Raw genomic sequence first — 20,652 nt, forward strand, 5'->3', positions numbered from 1 at the left:
CAAAAAGAGAAGAAAAAAAACCTCCAACCCACTCCTCCTGAGCAAGGTGCTGGGCTGCTTAGTTTCAACATAAAAAAAAACCCCCACTCACTTTATCACTTCAGCTCAGCACAGCTCCACCAGTCAGCTGAAGTGCAACCCACAAAACCTCCAGACAAAAAAGGAAAAAATTAAGCCAAAGAGTTCAGTTCACTTCCTCAAAACATTAAAGCAAAAGTTCAAACTAAAATCTCTCAGGGCCAGATGCACTGAACTTGACGAGCCATTAAAGAGCAAGTAGTAAACCCTGGCATGCACTAAAGACTTCTCCGAGCCATTTTCCGACCATGGTAGCAGCTAACGAAAATGGAATGCAGTTGAGCAAATTGTGTAGAAACCCTATTGTAATGAGATGCACTAACCTTTTCCGATTGCCTTAACGCTGGAAAATCTAACAAGAGGTCTGTACCTGTCATTGGGGATTCGCGTGATTGAAAAAGATCTTTGTTACAAAAAAAAATCGGGGGAAAAAGTGCTCTTCAGGGACATCCTTTATGGACGTGCTTCACTCAGCTGAGAGACCTGGAAGTCTCTCACAACGCGTTTAGCTCAGCCCCCCCCCCCCCCAAGGTCGCCGCTCCCCCTCCCCCTGCATTGAAATGCCAGCTTCCCACAACCCCGGCCTCCCCGCCATTTTCTGCACCCCCGTGGCCCTGTCCCCGCCGCCCCCCTGAGGTCATCGCCGCTGCCGCTGCCCCCCTCCACCCATCTCCCTCCGTCCGCCACCGGGCTGGGCCCTCACAGCGCCTCTCACCTCTGTGTGAAGGCGCTGCAGCAAGAAACAGCTGATCGCTTTCCTTCGGACTGTCCTCCTTTCCTCCCTGGCCCGCCCTCGTCTGACGTAAGTTGTGAGGGCTCGACTCGGTGGCAGACGGCGGGGGGCGGGTGGAGGGGGGAGCGGTGGCAGCAACATCAGGGGGGCGGTGGGGGAGGGGCCCCGGGGGTGCGGAGGATGGCGGGGAGGCGGGGCTGTGGGAAGCTGTTATTTCAATCCAGGGGGGAGCGGCGGCGATCTCGGGAGGGGCGAAGGATGTCCATAAAGGATGTCCATAGGCACAGCTCATCTTTTTTTATATATAGTGAAGGACGTCCATAAAGGATTCGAATGAAATCTGCCCAAGCTTCACCAACGGAACAGATACTTTCAACTGCTGAAGAACTGCTTCTTTCTCCAGTGCGTTAGGCAAACCCGTTGCAGCAAAGGACTCCCCCGTCCAACGGCTTTTATCAACTCCTCCGAGATGAGATGATCTGGGCATTGCACCAGCTTGGGAGCCTTTCTTCTCAGCCTCAATGCCGTCTTGTGACGGAGAGCGCTGCGGCTCTATTCCAGACTAAGACACTGCTCCAGGGGGGAGTGGCGCTTGATGCTGGTCTGAACTCAGAGATATTATTGAGTCTCCCATGGCCGCTGCTTCTAGTGGCTCAGCAGAAGGATCCAGTGTTTGTTGGGAGAATGCTTCGGCGATGGTAACTCGGAGGGAAAGTCCTTGGGTTTCCCCTTACGCTTCTTCCCCATGATACGGAGAGAGCGCAGAGACGCCAACACATAGCTTCCTCAGACTATCCTCTTGCTGCCTCACATAAAATTGTGATATGAATGGTAATTAAGGGCCTTATTTACTAAACTTTTTTTCTTTTAGACAGAATTAAGTAGAAGCTTTAGTAAATAAAATACAGGGCAAACTGAAACCGGGGTTTTCGGTTTGGGCTGAAACCGAATTTGTGGCTGAAATTCATCACTTGGTTTTGGCTGAAAATGAAACTGTCAGGCCTCTCCCTTCCCCCCCCCCCCCCCCCCCCCCCCCCCCCCACCGGCAGAAAGTAGATCTGTCTAGCATCCCCAGCAGAAAGCAGTGCCTCCCTGGACCACCTACCCCTGACTACATGCTCTGCCCTCCCACCACTTATAAGCCTTCCCCAGGCCTGTCTTAGAAGCTCTGGTGGTCTAGTGGCCTCTCTGAGAGGAGTGATCTCCAGTTGCTCCTGCTCGTTCTGGCTCCAGTCTCAAACTGGCTGCCATGATCTCCTACGGCAGTCTCGCAAGGCTGCTGCAGGAGGTTGTGAATAAATAATGGGAAGTTGACCAAGGGTTCAAGAGTCATGGACAACAGTGTAAGGGGTATGTTTACAAAGATGTGCTAGCGTTTTTAACACGCCTGTAATGAATGAAGGCGCATTAAACGCTAACGCGCCTATACATTTCTATGGGTGCGTTAGCGATTAACCCGCGTACACCATTTACGCACATTAAAAACGCTAACGTACCCGTAGCGCTGCTTAGCCCTAAGATTTCTCCAAAAAAGGCTTTATTGTGGGAGACTCGACACAGTACTGTGTTTCAGCCACAGGCCTGCTTCAGGAGTCTAGAAAAATGCATAAAACATATATAAACAAATAATAATAATAACAGATATAATAGTAACAAATAAAACATGAACAGCTAGTTGTGCATGACAAAATGAATGTACAGTATAAGCAATTATGTATTTAAAATGGCTTAGTATAAATAAACGTATATAGAAACATATATAAAAACATATATATTTAAAACTTCTAATGAAACCATGAGTGATTAGAAAATTAAAAAATTGAATAATGTATGCAGTAGTGTGAAAAATGTCAATAAATAAATTAATGTATAGTCATTGGTAGCCAACTGCTGTTAAAAAACTGAATGGTGCGACGTATATAAAGAAATGTGTGTAAATAATACTTGACACTAAGGGCCCTGTTTACAAAGCAGCGTTATAGGCGTGTTAACGCTTTTAACGTAAGCTAACCATGTATGCGAGTTAACCATGTATGTGCCTACAATATCCCTATATCCCTATATGGTTAGCGCATGTGTTAAGTGTAGGGGTGCTAAAAACACTAATGCATCTTAGTAAACAGGGCCCTAAATGTAAATATAGCATTGAAAAAGTATGTAATAATAAATGTAAAACAGAAGGATTAATAAGAATAGATGATTCCAACAGTGTAGCCCTTGGGGAGGGGAGGGGGAGCTGAGGTAGTGAGTCTATGGGTGTATATAGTCAGTGTTAGCCTGAGACAGTGCAGTACTGGGGGGAGGGGGAGGGGGAGGGAGGAGCTGGGGCAGTGAGTCTATCGGTATATATGCTATACTAGTATAAAAGGCCCGTTTCGGTAGGCACTGAAACGGGCGCAGCAAGGTAATCCCCCCCTCCCTCCCTCCAGACCCCCCATCCCTCCCTCCCTCCCGAGTGCCAGACCCCCCCTCCCTTCCGAGTTCCAGACCTCCCCTCCCGAGTTCCAGATCCCCCTCCCCAGACCCCTCCCTCCCTTCCTTCCTTCCTTCCTTCCTTCCTTCCTTCCTTCCTTCCTTCCATCTGAGTTCCAGACCCCCCTCCCTCCCTCCCTCTCTTCTGAGTTCCAGACCCCCCTGCCTCCCTCACTTCTGAGTTTCAGACCCTCCCTCCCTCCCTCCCAGTTCAAGGCCCCCTCATGCCCCTCCCACCAATTTCAACACCCCCCCCCCTCCGCGTTACTGCCCCCTGGACCTCCGTGCCATGACCTCTCAACCCCTCCTTCCCACAGAAAACCCTCCTCCGCCGCCGCCGCGGCGTACCTGTGCTGAAGACAGCCAAAGTTCTCTTCTCATCTGCGCCGGCAATGCTTGTTGAATGATCATCTGTTGAAGTATCTGTGCGTGCGTCTGATGTCAGATGCACGCACAGAAACTTGAACAGATGATCATTCTTCAAGCAACGCCCCGGCGCAGCCGAGAAGAGAAGTTTGGTTGTCGTCAGCACAGGAACGCGACGGCGTTCCTTGCCTTGGAATCAGCTGTCAGTGATGTTACTGACGTCAGTGTGTTCTAAGCTGCCTAGCAGACCACCTCCGAGGGGTCCACGGTCCCAGGCAGGTTAGAACGTTGGAGGTGTGTATTATTATATAGGATAGTCAGTGTTAGCCTGAAACAGTGCAGTCCTGGGGGGAGGGGGGGCTAGGGAGGAGCTGGGGCAGTGAGTCTATAGGTATATGTGTTGTATAGTCAGTGTGAGCCTGAGACAGTGCAGCCCTGGGGTGTGTGTGTGGGGGGGGGGGGGGAACTGGGGCAGTGACATCATTTTTGACATGTCCTTGCACAGGTGCTACTGAGAGTTATTCAGTTTAGTGACTTGAGTGTGCAAACAAAATAATTTCATTTGTTTTCTAAAGTCTGAAAGTTATCAGTTGTACCAGTCAGCAGCAAAGTGTTTTGTTTTGCGTTTAATTTATGTTCCAGTTTGTGTAAGAGGAAGCGAGATACTAACAGCTGGACATGATGGTGAACTCTTTGTATCAGCACTAAGTCTGTTTCCAGATTATGGGATAAAGTGGCATTGTTGAAGGTTGGGGAGGAACCTGTCGTCCTGCAGAGAGAGCTTTAGACACAGAAAGGCCACTCTGGGCTGAGTCCTCCTGGGGGCCCATAATTGCCATTAATTCATCTTTTACACACATTGTAGGTGGAAACTTCCAGGTAATTAAGAATAGAAGGTGAGGGAAGGCCTTTATTGTTCTATGCAATTAAATTCAGTTAACTTGGTTGTTCCTTGGGGATTTGCAGTGTGCCTACGTTCTTGTCCCAGAACTGTACCGGTGTGCGTCATACAGCTGCTGCAGCCTTTGGCTCCAGTAATAGGAGGAATCTGTGCTGCATTGTACGTGTTCACCATTGGGCATTAACTCTTTCACTCATGTTGCCAAGCGCTTGCTAAACTGACAACACTGAGTTATGCCTTGTGTTCGTAATGTGACTTTATTTGCCAAGTTAGTTTATGGCCTTTAGAAAAAAAAAAGCACCGTATGAAAAAATGTTACCTAGCAACGTGCACTTTTTCATTGACTTGATGTATAATCCTTTTTAAAGTGTTTTCATAGCACTTTATGGCATGATTGCTTTAATTAGAATTCCTGCTTTTCTATGGCATTCCTTTCAATATCGCAGATGTAATAGGCTTCAAAATGCCACAGTTGAAAAGGTGTTTTCTTTCTGAAATGCGGGGCACAGCTGAAACAAAGACATAAAACAGCAGACTATACATCAACTTTTGGAAGGGTCATCTAGTGAATTCTGCATGAGGTTGTCATCATAAAATCAATAGCTCTACTGCACACAACTGGGAAAGAATGGGTTTTCTATGTTATTTAAAGGGACACAGGGGGAGTAGTTCTATGAGGAGCTGCCTAGTTTTAGGTGGCAGTATGTGTGCACAGTGGTGGCCCTACCATTAGGCCTACTGAGGCGGGAGCCTCAGGTAATACTGTTTTGGAGCGGCATTCACCCCGTCTGCCGCGCTCTGGCTTTGCCCTCTGCCTTTCCTTCCCCGAATTTACCTTTTTTCTTGGCTTTCCAAAAGTCAGTTCTTATATGCTGCCCTGCTACCCACCCCTTCTCTCTTACAGCCTGCCTCTCTGAGGTACTTTCTGTTTCCTCAGAGGTGGGGTGGGCCGCAGTAGAAGGGGCTGGGGCCGGCAGCAGGGCAGGGTATGGAAGCCGCTGCTGCCTCGACTTTTGGAAAGCCACTAAAAAAAGGTAAATTTGGGAAATGAATGAAAGGGGGAGATGTCAGACTGGGGGAGGCAGAACTGAGCCAGGGGTTGGGATGGGGCAGAGTTGGGGCGGCAGACCGTTCCCTTACCTCAGGTGGCAGACTGTTTTGGCCCGCCCCTGTGTATGCACATTAGTGACCTCTTATAAGAACATAAGCATTGCCACATTGGACAGACCGAAGGTCCATCAGGTCCAGTATCCTGTTTCCAGTAGTGGCCAATCCAGGTCACAAGTACCTGGCAAGATCCTAGATCAGTAAAACAGATTTTATGCTGCTTATACTAGAAATAAGCAGTGGATTTTCCTAAGTCATAAGAACATAAGAATAGCCATACTGGGTCAGGCCAGTGGTCCGTCATGCCCAGCATCCTGTTTCCAACAGTGGCCACAAGTACCTGGCAGAAACCCAAATAGTAACAACATTCCGTGTTACCAGTCCCAAGGGAAAGCAGTGGCTTATGGACTTTTTTTTAGGAAATTATCCAAACCTTTTTAAAACCCTGCTAAGCTAACTGATTTTACCACATTCTCTGGCAACGAATTACAGAGTTTAATTACCTGCTGAGAGAAAAAATATTGTCTTTGGTTTGTTTTACATTTACTACTTAGTAGCTTCATTGTGTGCCTCCTAGTCCTAGTATTTTTGGAAATAGTATACAGGTGATTCACCGCTACCTGTTCCTTTCCACTCAGTATTCTATCATATCTTCCCTCAGCCGTTTCTTCTGCAAACTGAAGAGCCCTAGCCACTTTAGCCTTTCCTTATACGGAAGTCATCCCATCTCCTATCATTTTCATTGCCCTTCTCTTTACCTTTTCTAATTCTGCAATATCTTTTTTGAGATGTGGTGACCAGAATTGCACACAGTATTCGAGGTGCAGTTGCACCATGGAGTGATACAAAGGCATTATAACATTCTTATTTTTGCTTTCCATTTTTTTCCTAATAATACCTAACATTCTATTTGCTTTCTTAGCCACCATTGTACATTGAGCAGAGGGTTTCAACATATCATCAATGATGACACCTAGATCCTTTTCCTGAGCGGTGATTCCTAATGTGGAACCTACTAGTGGAAAAGTACGCAGCATGCTTTGATGGTGCATCCTTACTGGTGGGCATGTGCATGGGTGGAGTTTGACTGGAATGCATGTGTAGCATGTGAATTCTAGAATACCATAATTGACATGTTTTCATGCATACACCCAGGGGTGACCCAAGGCAAGATGCCGCCTCAGGCAGGGCTGAGGTGCTTGCTCCCCCTAGGCCGAGATGCCATCCCCTCTGGCTGAGATGTTGCTGCTCCCTCCCAGGCCAAGTTCTGGCATCTCCCCCTTCCTTCCTCCACCTGTTCCCCAAGTTTACCTTCTTTCTTCATGTTCCAAAAGCCGGCGGCGGCAGACGTGATTCCCATATGCTTCCCTGCCTCAGCACCGGACTCTTCTCTACCGCAGCCACCTCTGAGGAAATAGGAAATTACATGAGGGAGGTGGCAGCAGTGGGTGGGGTGGGTGCTGGTGGCAGGCAGCATATGGGAATCGCGCCTATTGCTGCTGGCTTTTGGAACATGAAGAAAGAAGGTAAATTTAGAGAACAGGGTGGAGGATGGAAGGGAGAGATGCCGCTCCTGAAAGAGTGCTGCCCGAGGCCCCTGCCTCAGGTAGCCTAATGGTCGGGCTGCCCCTGTATACACTTAGCTGAGGTTATTTAAACCAGCTACAAGGCTAGTGTAAGAGGTTGCGCCTAGACATACATGTGCAAGTATTCTGTAAGAAAACTAAACGCCTAATTCTCTTTATAGACTAGGGTAAAAATAGGCACCATAACCAGCACCTATAATAGGCGCCCTGTTATAGAATTAACCTTCTTGTTTTTTTTAACAAGGGAAGAAGAAAATCTGTGATATTGGTGCTATTAAGCCGAAAAGTCAGTAATGAGTATAGATAATACCAGTGCAAGGAGAGGCTCCTGGCCATTTATATAGTCTGCCCAGAGCTAGCTTAACCGGATAGTGCTGCTGAAAATGCCCAGTTAGTGCCCAAGCCGAGAGCAGCTATTTTGTGGGCGTTCTAGGGGCAAAGTTGGCATGATAGCCAGTTAAATGCCAGTTTTCTGCACTTAATTGGCTAATTAGGTGCTCATTTTCAAAGCACTTAGACTTACAAAAACTTAACCACACTTTCATTAAAAGGGCTTCTAATGCTGATCATTTATAGTTCTTTCCACCACTTTTGGCGGTTGTACATTTCACCTAGTACTGCCTACACCGTGATATCCTAGGAAAATATTTACCCTTCTGTTACTTGCCAACACTCACGGAGAGCACCATATTATATTTTACATTTTCTAATACAAAGGGTGCTGCCTTCCCCATGATATCACATGCCACAGTGACTAATGTGAATGATAAGGAGCTTGCTGGTATCTTTCTGGGCGTGTTTACAAAATGGGAGCGATGGGCAAGTTCACTTAATATTGTTTTTTTCTAGCACTGTGATGTGATTGCAGTTTTGGGTCTTATTTTTTTTTTTACGAAAGACTCAATTCAGTATTAAAACAATACATTAATGCGCTACATGTAACTCTTTTTTTATTCTTATGATGGACTATAATTTGAGGTCTATGAAAGCAACAGTGATGCAGTTGTGTTTTCCAAGTAATACATTTTGCAGTATTTAATCCTTTCATTGGGTAGAGACAAAGAGAGATTTACACTGACATTTTTTAGGTGGCTACAAAAATGGATAGACTTAGGAGCCCTTTTAACTAAGCAGCGGTAAGTCCACCGCGGGCTTCCCACGCGGAAATCCAGAACTTCTGCTGGCCCAATGTGGGCGCCAGCAGTTGTTCCACCTCAATGTAAGTGCTTCCCTCCGAAATGGCCGCGCGACAAGTACAAACTTACCGCACAGTCATTTTATTTTTGGCCATATTTACCCGCTGCAATAAAAGGGGTCCTAGCCGCAGCAGAAATGGCTGCTGCCACTAGCGAAGGGCCCCTTTTACTGTAGCTTAGTAAGGGGCCCCTTAAAGATCTAAATATGGATTACTTTGGAAGAAAGGTGGGAGAGGGGAGATATGATAAGAGATGTTTAAATACCTCCATAGCATAAATGCACAGGAGGCGTCTCAATTAAAAGCAAGCTCTGCAATGAGGGGGCATAGGATGAAGGTGTCAGGGGACAGACTGAAATATTTCTTCACGGTATGGGTGGGGAATTTGTGGAATGGCCTTTTGGTGAAGGTGTTGGAGATGAAGACTGTATCTGAAGTCAAGAAAGCTTGGGCAAGTACATAGGATCTCTAAGGGAGAGTAAGGGATAATAGATGGCATAGATGAGTAGAATGGACAGGCCATATGGTCTTTATGTGCCTTCATTTTTCTCTGTTTCTATCTTTATAGTATGTTATTTCAAGAAATGAAAGGCAAAAAAAAAAAAGCTTAGTCTAGGCCCCCACCTCCTTTTTCCTGCCACAAAATTTTGAAAAATAAGCCTGCATAGGCTATTTCCCTTCCCCACCTTTTCCTCCCCGTGTCTGAATTCATTTGTTGGATGCTTAGAGGTCAAAGGAATCCCTAAATGGCACCAGCAGATCCAAGTTCTATGCCATGTAGGAATATGATTGTATTCAAACATAGTGCTAGCTTAAAGTCAGCCAGAAGCAGTGGGACTAGACCCACTGGGTATCACTTCTGCTCTTGAATGGGATAAGATATAGAAGGATGAATCTAGGGGGCTGCTGAGAGGAATAGTGACAAATCTGGAGAGCTTCTTTTGAGCATACAGGGACGAGTGAGTAGGCAAAGCTGGAGCTGTCTTCTGATGCAGTGAAGGCAAATGGAATCTGGTTTGGTCTTTTCATTTTCCAAATAAAATGAGACGAGAGTATCTCCCTATGTGCTTTCTTTTATGAGTGCTGATAACTTTCAACTTTAAAATAAACTATTCTGGGACACTTTCTCCAAATGGGTTTTTATTTATTTATTTATTTATATAAGTATTTATACCCCACAATTTTCCAAAACGTATTGGATTTTTGTGCATCGAAACAAGTAAATTAATAGGAGCAGAAAGGGAACAAAATCATAAATATAACAAATGCCCAGTGGGGGAAATTCTATATATGATGCCTTAAAAATCAGCACCATAAAACCACATGGTTAGCGTGATTCTATAAATTACTCCTAAAGTTAGGTGTAGTTTATAGAATACGCTCACACGCCGTTCTTGTGGCTAAAATTTAGTTGCACCTATGTAGGCCACCTAAAACCAGGCCTAAATACCTGCGCCTAAGTTAGGTGCAGATCGGGTGTATTCTATACTAGTGCGCATAGTTTTTTGAAATGCCCACAACCCATCCATTCCACACCTCATTTTTGACTGTGTGCATTAGAATTTACGCACACTGCATCATAGAATATGCCTGGAAAGTTGTGTAAATTCTAATTAAAGCCAATTAATGCTTATAATTGGGTGTTAAGTAGCAGTTATTGGTGCTGATTGACTTGTTAATCAATTAAGTTGTGCACACAATTTGGCCATGCGGACAAATTAATGCATACAACTTAAGGTGCCATATATATAATTTGGGGGAATCTGAATGAATAATTATGATAGGGTGGCTCTTACAATGATATGGAGAAAAAAGACCTCAGTGCAGACTGGGTAAATGACGTCTTAAAAATCGGTGCTGAAAAACCATGCGGTTAGCGTGATTCTATAAATGATGCCTAAAGTTTAGAAGGAATGGTTCCGTGGAATCTTAGCGGAGATTGGGTGGCGACGCCGGTAATTGGAAACAAAACAGGAGCTGGGCAGACTTCTACGGTCTACACCCTGATCATGACTGAATAGATAGGGATGGGCTGGAGTGTAAATTTTAAGGGGCTTTAATGTTAGCTTCAGAACTTAGTACAAGAAAAGTACTGGGCAGACTTCTAAGGTCTGTGCCCTGAGAAAGGCAAGGACAAATCAAACTCGGGTATACATATAAAGTATCACATACTATGTAAAATGAGTTTACCTTGTTGGGCAGACTGGATGGACCGTACAGGTCTTTATCTGCCGTCATTTACTATGTTACTATCATGCTTATTTTCGAAAGAGAAGGACGCCTATCTTTCGACACAAATCGGGAGATGGGCGTCCTTATCGCAAAGTCATCCAAATTGGCATAATCAAAAGCCGATTTTTGACACCCTCGACTGGTTTCCGTCGCGAGGACAAACAAAGTTCAAGGGGGTGTGTCGGCAGGGTAGCGAAGGCGGGACTGGGGCGTGATTAGGAGATGGTCGTCCTCGGCCGATAATAGAAAAAAGAAGGGCGTCCCTGACGAGCACTTGGCTGACTTTACTTGGTCCATTTTTTTCACAACCAAGCCTCAAAAAGGTACCCGAACTGACCAGATGACCAGCGGAGGGAATCGGAGAGGACCTCCCCTTACTCCCCCAGTGGTCTCTAACCCCCTCCCACCATAAAAAACAAGTTTAAAAATACTTTTTTTGCCAGCCTCAAATGCCATACTGAGGTCCATCGAAGCAGTATATAGATCCCTGTAGCTGTTGTAGTGGGTGCAGTGTACTTCAGGCAGGTGGACCTGGGGGAGGGGGGGGGGGGTTGGGGGGGCTCAGCACCCAAGGTAAGGGAGCTATGCACCTGGGAGCAATTTCTGAAGTCCACTGCAGTGCCCCCTAGAGTGCCCGGTTGGTGTCCTGGCATGTGAGGGGGACCAGTGCACTACAAATGCTGGCTCCTCCTACGACCAAAGGGCTTGGATTTGGACGTTTTTGAGATAGACGTCTTTGGTTTCCATTATCGCCAAAAACCGAGGACGACCATCTGAAAAATGACCTAAGGATGAACATCTCTAAGGTCGACCTAAATGTCAAGATTTGGGCGCCCCCGACCGTATTATCGAAACGAAAGATGGACGTCCATCTTGTTTCGATAATACGCGTTGCCTCACCCTTTCGCGGCACCGTCTTTAGAGTTGGGCACCCTTAGAGATGGTCGTCCCCTGAAAATGCCCCTCTATGTTACTACGTTACACATAGTTTAAGGAATATGGTCACATTCCATTCTTGCAAGACACCCCCCCGATCCCCCATGTGCACATCTTCTTTGTAGCTGTGCACCATAGCATTTAGGCACTAAGGGGGGAAATTCTATATATGGCGTCTTAAAAATCGGCATCATAAAACCACTCAGCGTGATTCTATAAATTATGTCTAAAGTTAGGCATAGTTTATAGATTAGGTGCACATCATTCTTGCAACTAAAATTTTGGTGCACCCATGTAGGCCACCTAAAACCAGGCCTAAATACCTGCGCCTAATTTAGGCGCAGATCGGGTGTATTCTATAATAGTGCACATTTTTTTGAAACGCCCACAACCTGCCCATTCCGTGCCCATGGCCGCACCCCCTTTTCAACTGTGTGCATTAGAATTTACGTGCACCACATTATAGAACACGCCTAGAAAGTTGTGCGTGTAAATTCTAATTAAAGTCATTTAGTGCCACTGATTGGTTAAATACCAATTATTAGTGTTGATTGGCTTGTTAATCAAGTTGTGTGCACATACATAGAATGTGGGGGAATCTGAATAAATAATTATGATAGGGTGGTTCTTACAATTATATGAAGAAAAAAGACCTCAGTGCAGATTAGGTATTTTTGGTGTGTGTCATGACAGGAATGAACCCTACTCCTAAGCCGGGATATTGTGGAGTATGATCTCCCTCTCAAATGTACTGCTGATGCTTGTAGAACTTGCATGCATGGTGCTAAAGACAGCTTTCCTCTGACGTTTGTGAGATATAACATGTATAGACAATTTATTCAGGTGTGCTTGAAAATTCTCTTTGATCAAGCTTTTGGCACCCAAAATGATGGGAAATATTTCTACATATTCCTTGGTCCCAGCTGCATTTCTTGGTATGTGAGTCACAGGCTGTAAGGGTATAGTCATGCCAATTATCTTTTTTATCAGAACTCTATTTTTCAGTAGAGGCAGTCAAATCATTCTGGTCACGTTTACACCAAGGGGACAATGCTATACTTGGGTGCTAGAAATTAAGTGCCAGATTTAAGCACGCTGAGTGCTGTTTATATTCTTTTTATTTTTAAGTACGCGTTTTTGTAGAACACTAGTGTAAATCAGCAGAAGCACCTACATTGAGACGTGCCCATTTACGCTATGGTCCAAATTGTATAAATGGTGCCTTAAAAATCGGAGCTGAAAAACCACGCGGTTAGCTTGATTCTATAAACAATGCCTATAGTTACACGTAGTTTATAGAATATGCTCACGCACCATTCTTGCAACGCCACCTAAAACCAGGCCTAAATACCTGCGCCTGTTAGGTGCAGATCAAGTGCATTCCATAATGGTGTTCATAGTTTTATGAAATGCCCGCAACCCGCCCATTCCACATCCATGGCCACACCCCCTTTTTGACTGCGTGCATAAGAATTTACGTGCACCACATTCTAGGATACGCTTAGAAAGTTGTGCGCGTAAATTCTAATTAAAGTTGTTAAATACCAATTTTTGGCACTGATTGGTTTGTTAATCAATTAAGTTGTGTACACAGTTTGGCCACGTGGCCAAATTAGCACGCACAACTTAAGGGCGCCATATATAGAATTTGGGGATATGTCAATAGCAGGTGTAAGCGCATGAGCTGAAATGCAGCATTTTAGCACATTACGAACAGTATTCTGAAGTTTCATGCTTACACGTTGGACACACCCATGTGCCTCCCCCTGCGCACACCCCCTTGCATAAGCTTTAGTAAAAGGGCCCCTAAGTGAGTTGCACTAAAGTTATAGTACCCAGCTAGCATTTACATGCACGACTGTAACACATAAGTTCTAGAATTGAATAACTTATACACACACTTGGTACACCAAGTTATGGAATGAGGCGGTAACTGAATATATAAAGGATATGGGGGGGGGGGGGGGCTACCGCTAGAGATGGCAGTGTTACTGTTGAGTTACTCAGTTGTACTGGACAGATGGCTGCAATTCGTACAGAGTCGGCATCATAAATGTTCAGTTGTTGGCTCTACTTGTGCTTACTCTGTTCTTCTTCATTACTGTTTCTGGTATTTTTATGGAGAGTGCTATAAGACTGTTCAGCAATAAACTAACAACATCTATTTACATGAGTAAGCCTGAATCTGCCAACGGGCACAGCATACTGTTCATTCAAAGCTGGCTCGTGGGCAGAGGCCTTTTCGTGATCTCATTATTTTTAAGAAAACATTATTTTTCTGTTTTCATCTGCATTCTATTCTCTTTTTATCAGTGGCTGTCTTTTTTGATAAATACTGTACCTTTGTAGTTAATGGTGTTTAAAAAAAAAACAAAAAAACAGGAATATGTCACAGTGAACCAAATTTATCAGGAGTTTTTCACTTCTTGGATCTCTATGGATAAAAGGGATAGTTCTGTACAACAACAAGCACTTAGAAATCAACCACCAAAGTAGAGGAACGAGGAGAACAGTCAAAGGAGTAGTGCAGAGAGAAATGACACTTTCAAAACACGAAGGAATAAATGGTGTCATACACAGAGTTTATTCCACAAGTGGTCATTCTTTGAATAAACTCTATGACATAATTTATTCCCTTGTGTTTGACATAATTTATTCCCTTGTGTTTTGGAAGTGTCATTGTTCTCTGCACTACTCCTTTGACTGCTTGTACAGTAGGCACTAGTATGTATGTACTTATTAGCAGTGACGTAGATTTAGCCCTGGACCCCCCTGCCGATGACCCTCTTGACCCCCCTCCCGCCGCCAACCCACCATCGCCTACCTTTGCTGGCGGGGAACCCCAACTCCCGCCAGCCGAGGTCCTCTTCTTCAGACTCAGAAACAGAACGAAGCCTTGCGCCGGAAGAAGAGGACCTTGGCTGGCGGGAGTTGGGGTCCCCCGCCAGCAAAGGTAGGCGATGGTGATGGCAGGTTGGCGGCGGGAGGGGAGTCGAGAGGGTCATCGGCGGGGGGGGTCAAAGTTGTTGTTGTTGTTGGTGGTGGTGGCGGCGGTCGGCAATTGTGTGGGGGGGGGGGGGGTCGGTGGCGCCGGTGGGGGGGGGGACTAAAATGTGACCCTCACCTTGGGCTGTGGACCCACTGAAGTCTGGCTAAGCCCTAGCTTATTAGAAGCATAAATGTATAGAATAATGGCACAAAATACGCATATATCTTACACAGTATATATGTTACAGCTGGGCATACACATGGGGGCCCTTTTACTAAGCAGCAGTAGGGCTAATGCGTGGGTACTGCGTGCCAAATCGTCACTACCGCAGGGGTAGTACGGGTACCCTGCTGTAATTTTGAAGTTGGTGTGCACTGTTTCCCGGGTAGAAAATAATTTTCTACCCCAGGGGGTGTTCCCAGGGGTAATCAACAGTGAGGCCACATTGATGTGTGCTGCCTGATTACTGCACAAGTAGTGCGTGAGCCCTTAAGTTACCGCTAGGTCAGGCAGTAAATTGCCACATGCTACTTTTGATTTTACCGCACGGCCACTTACTGCCCCCATTTAAAAAAAAAAAAAAAAGCCCTTTTCCCCCCAGCCGCATTAAAAAATGGCCCAGCACATGCCAATTTCACGTGTCCACACTACCGCAGACCACGTTTTACTGCAGCTTAGTGAAAGGATCCCATAGAGTTGGGCAGAGCATGGGCGGGACTCACGCTTATGCGCATATCTTATAGATTGCTATAGTTACACATGCATATCTGGCTTTTAAGTGTTAACACTTAACACGAGCTTTGTGGCTGGTGTAAGTGTGTGCATCTATCTGCGTATACCCACATAGGGCCGCTGAGAGACTAGGCTGGGCCCGGAGCAAGGCCGCCCCGCTTCCGCCCCCCCCCCCGCCGCAAGGCCGCCCCGCCTCCGCCTCCCTGCCGCTGCCGCCCCCCGTTGCACCTTCGCTGCTGCCGCCCCCCGTTCCCCCCTCCCCCCCCCCCCCCCCGCCGCTGCAGTCCCCGGTCTCAACTGCCTGCCTCCACGGCTCTGGGCCTCCTGCATTCAAAGCAGCAGTCGCAGATTGCCTCTCTTGAGTCGCAGATCGCCTCTCTTCTGGCCTTCCCTCCCTATGTCCCGCCCTCGTTTGATGTAACTTCCAGTTTCCGCGAGGGAGGGACATGGGGAGGGAAGGCCCGAAGGGAGGCGATCTGTGACTGCCGCTTCGAATGCAGGGGGCCCGGAGCCGAGGAGGCAGGCAGGTGAGACTGGGAACTGCAGCACCGGCGGCCTGACCCTGGCGCCGGGCCGCCCTTGGAGGCCCGGGCCTGGGGAATTTTGCATCCCCTGCCCCTCCCCCTCTCGGCGGCCCTGTACCCACACCCATACCCAGGTTACACTAATATTCTATAAAAGGAAGTAGGCACTGCATAGAATTAACCCTTATTTCGGGATCAGTTATTGTCCTTTATTATAACACTTGTTTTGCTATGATAGGGGGTATAATTCCCCCATATTTGTTTGTTATGACTATTAATCTGACTCAATAAAGATATTATATATATAATATATATATAAAAGATTTAACCCCTCCCCCATGCAAAGCAAATGGATTCTTTCTTGTGTTCTTTCTTTCTATTTTGGTAAATTTAAAGCATTGTAGAATAACTACTGCTGATTATCTATTTCCTGTTTTCCTTCGGAGAGCCTTCTCTCACTTTCCCATCATTATTCACCTCCATGCTTCTCCCTCTAGCACGCTGTGATATAATTACATAATATATTCATCACAGTGGATTCATGGAGTTCAGTGGGTGCAGTGGGAGTAATTCTATAAGGAGCCTGCTAGAGTTAGGCAGCAAGTGCATCAGTAAATGCCAGTATTCTAGTCGTTTACAAAGCATATGTGACCGTCTATGGGAAAAGGTGATTAAAGTAATGGATCCAAAATGTGGAGAGTGACTAATTTTCATGTGATGGGTCCTTAAACAGTTTGAAAAAGTTATATGTTAGAACTTCTGTAACATTTTTTTTTCACATAAAAGGATGGGGATGGACTGTTGTATTACAAATTGCTCTAACAGAATTCATTAAAACCTCATTTTTTTTTTGTTTCTGAATACTTTAGTCCATTTTCCCCAGAAATGATCACATATGTGAACATTTATTTGTGTAAATGACCATTTTCTGGCTGCATGACAATATTGGATGGTATGTACTTTGCAGTTGGACATTCACCGGGGCAGAGTTTGGGTACAGCATGGGCGGGGCACACATTTCAGCACATAGATTCTGCAAGGTACATGCATAGATTATAATATGTATTTTAAAATCTAGGTAAAAGAATTTACACAAGCTCTGTGGCTGCAACAGTCATACTCATTATAAATTCATGATTAATCCAACAATATAAGAACATAAGTGTTGCCATATTGGGACAGACCAAAGGTCCAGCAAGCCCAGTATTCTGTTTTAGCATCCCTACTGTGTTTACGCAGTCCCGTGTCACGGAAGTTTGAATTACAACGGTTTTTTCAAGACCTGGTTCATGTTTTTGTCTCAAGATTTTTACTTATCATTTGAAACTTGAGATTTTTCATATCATCAATTCATGAGTTTTTTTTTACTATGGTCACAAGACTCCTGATGTAGGCCATTAGGCCGAAACACAACATTGTGTCGAGTCAATTTTAAAAAATATATTAATGAATTCTGTTTTAAAGAAAATTAATAAATATTGTTTGTTTGATTTTTAACATTTGGTTTGGTTCCAGTTTTTTGGATAAGCCTGGTTTTTATTCCCACTTCTTTTATGTTCAATCCAGATCCCAAACCAATAAAACGGATTTTATGCTGCTTATCCTACAAATAAGCAGTGAATTTTCCCAAGCCATCTTAATAATGGCTTGTGGACTTTTCTTTTAGGAAAGTTTCCAAACCTTTTTTAAACCCTGCTGTTAACTGTTCTTACCACTTTCTCTGACAACAAATTCCAGATTGTAATTGCACATTGAGTGAAGAAATATTTTCTCTGGTTTGTTTTAAATTTACTACTTAGTAGCTTTATTTCATGCCCCCTAGTCCTAGTATTTTTGGAATGAGTAAGCGTGTAATTCACGTCTACCCATTCCACTCCACTCAGTATTATATAGATCTGCATTAAATAGCACAGGGAGAGGAAGAAGGGTGAGACAAAACAAAGGTAAGAGAAAAAAGACAGCAAAAGATATCAGTGGAAAAGGTGAGAATAAAGGAGGGGAGGGAAAGATGGGACTACATGCTTTAGAGTAAGGTCTAGAAGACGGGAAAACTAGAAATGGAAGATAGGAAAGAAAAGGGTAGTTGGTAGTGGGAAGAGGAGAGGAAGAAAGTAAGCAGAGTTATCGATCATTTTCTAGAGCACATAAGTGCCAGAGCTCATCTTCTGTGCAAGACGAGTTCTCTTCTTGGTTCCACAGACTACACCTAATTACGTGAAAGTTGCATTGGTTTCCACAGAGCTAATGCAGTAATATTTAAATAAGTATCAAATTCATATCTCCCTTTGTACCTCCAAGCCCAGCGAGTACAAATAGATTATTCTGGCTAGTATAATTGGGTCTGCACCCTTGTGTCCTGCGTATCTGATTATTTTCTAAACCAGGGGAGGGCAACTTTTCTACACATAAGCACATAAGCACCACCATGCTGGGAAAAGACCAAAGGTCCATCAAGCCCAGCACTCTGTCTCCGACAGCGGCCAATCCAGGCCTCAAGAACCTGGCAAAACCCCAAAATTTAATAATGATCAATGGACATTTCCTTGAGGAATCTATCCAGCCCCTTTAAACTCAGCAAGGCCAGCTGCAGTCACTACCTTCTCCAGCAATGAGTTCCAGAGTCTAACTATGCGCTGAGTAAAGAAAAACTTTCTCCGATTTGTTTTAAACCTACCACATTCTAATTTCATCTTGTGTCCCCTGGTTCTATTATTGTTAGAAAGTGTAAACAAACGCTTCGCATCAGTCCGCTCTACCCCACTCATTATTTTGTACACCTCTATCATATCACCGCCTTTTCTCTAGGCTAAAGAGTCCTAGCCGTCTTAACCTCTCCTCATAGGGTAGTTGTCCCATCCCTTTTATCATTTTTGTCGCCCTTCTCTGCACCTTCTCCAATTTCTTTATATGTTTTTTGAGATGAGGCTACCAGAACTGAACACAATATTCCAGGTGCGGTCGCACCATGGAGCGATATAACGGCATTATAGCACAGAGGGCTGCATGAATTTAAATACTAACCCTAGTAGGCTGCAAGGTTGGAACCAAATTCAACTACAAATGATGGAAATAAACTTCTAGAGTGGCTATTCTGAAAATAATTGTGAATCTACCAAAATTGCCCAAACTCTCGTTAATCAGATTTTCTGTGTATACTTTCCAAGGGCCACAGGTTGCCTACCCCTGTTCTAAGCTGCAACTTATGGAACATTTGCGTGTGCCGTACCTCCATCTTATAGAGCAGTACTGGGGAGCACCAGCCAGTCGAGATTTCAGGATTCATAAAATTTGCGCACACTGTTTCTATTTCATGCAGATTTATCTGTTGCATATTCATTGCAGATAACCTGACTGGCTGGTGCTTCCCCAGGACAGGTCTGAGAACCACTGTTATACAATATGCTCTTAAAATACCACGCACAGTTACACCTTTCTCGAGGTCAGAGAAACTAAGGGGGAATTCATCAAGTGGTGTTATGGCCTTAACGTGCGCTAAATGCTAAAAGCCCATTGTATATAGGAAGTGCCTCCCCGCTGCATCTATCTAATCTTAAATCCACCGCAACACCCTGACATGCCCTTAGACAAGAGAAATCAATGCAAGCTCAACTCTTAGCATACCAATTTGTAAATACAGACTAGGGTATTACTGTTAAATTGTATTAAACGATAGCTTCAACAAACTGAAACTCTGTAACCGTATACCGTGTTGTATGTATGCCACATTGGACCCACCAATAGGTGGGAAAATGTGGGATATAAATGCAATAAATAAACAAATACCTCTGGGCTTTTAGCATTTAGCATGCACTAATTCCCGTAACATACATTAAGTTGTTTTAAGGCCATAATGCTGTTTGATGACTTGTTCTTTCATGGGTTCTTTTACAAAGACGCAGTAGCATTTTTAGCATGCGCTAAAAATAAGCATGTGCTAAATGCTAGAGATGCCCACATACTCCTATAGGTGTCACTATCATTTAGCACTCACTAAAAACGCTACCACGCCTTTGTAAAAGACCCCCTCAGTGCATTGTGGTGCAGGCAGAAGTCGGCACAAATGCATGTATTGTATAAAACCAAAGAAAAGATTTATTTAAGACATTTATGTACCACAAATCCAGCAACTGGCAGTTTACAAAAACACATAAAAACATATTAAATCATCTTGTGCAATGTACATAATAATAACAAAGCCATATGTCATGTAGGAGGTATAGCCTAAGTTAATGCAGTGGGCTGAGAACCTGGGGAACTATGTTCAATTCCCACTGCAGCCATTTGTGAGTCTGGGCAAGTCAATTAACCCTAATTGCCCCAAGTATAAAAACTTAGATTGTGAGCCCACTATGGACAGAGAAAGTACCTGTATGTAATTATAAACCACTTTGGTTGTAACATAGAAAGGCACTATATCAGGAATCTAATAAATAAATCAAAAACCTATAAGATAAATGTAAAACCTCCCGTAACACCATGATCCTAAAGGCTTCTAAAGAAAATGCACTTTAAGCTTCTAGAACAACAAATAGTTTTCTTCATAGCATACATATATCCATGGTAAAGCATTCCACAGTGAGGGTCATACAATAGAAAAAGCTTGCTATGTAGTCTCTGATAAACAGTACATCTTAAATGATGAATAAAGGAGTACCCCAGAGATCTGTACTGGGAGTACAGATCTAGACTTTAGGCACAGAATGAAAGAGACTTTTCATAAATCAGGCCATCCACTTGTGTGTCCTATTAGTTACTTTTCTCATATTTCATCTCTGTAATTCTTAGTTAGTTGTTGTATAAT

The 20,652-nt window shown here is 44.5% G+C and overlaps 1 protein-coding gene across 1 annotated transcript in view; it reads left to right on the forward strand.

The window, feature by feature from the left end:
• Window positions 1-20,652, forward strand: part of LOC115478650 (carbonic anhydrase 2-like) — a 60,755-nt gene that overhangs the window by 14,606 nt on the left and 25,497 nt on the right. The window lies entirely within an intron of this gene.

Source organism: Microcaecilia unicolor, chromosome 1 (assembly GCF_901765095.1).
Source record: "Microcaecilia unicolor chromosome 1, aMicUni1.1, whole genome shotgun sequence".
Classification (NCBI taxonomy): Eukaryota; Metazoa; Chordata; class Amphibia; order Gymnophiona; family Siphonopidae; genus Microcaecilia; species Microcaecilia unicolor.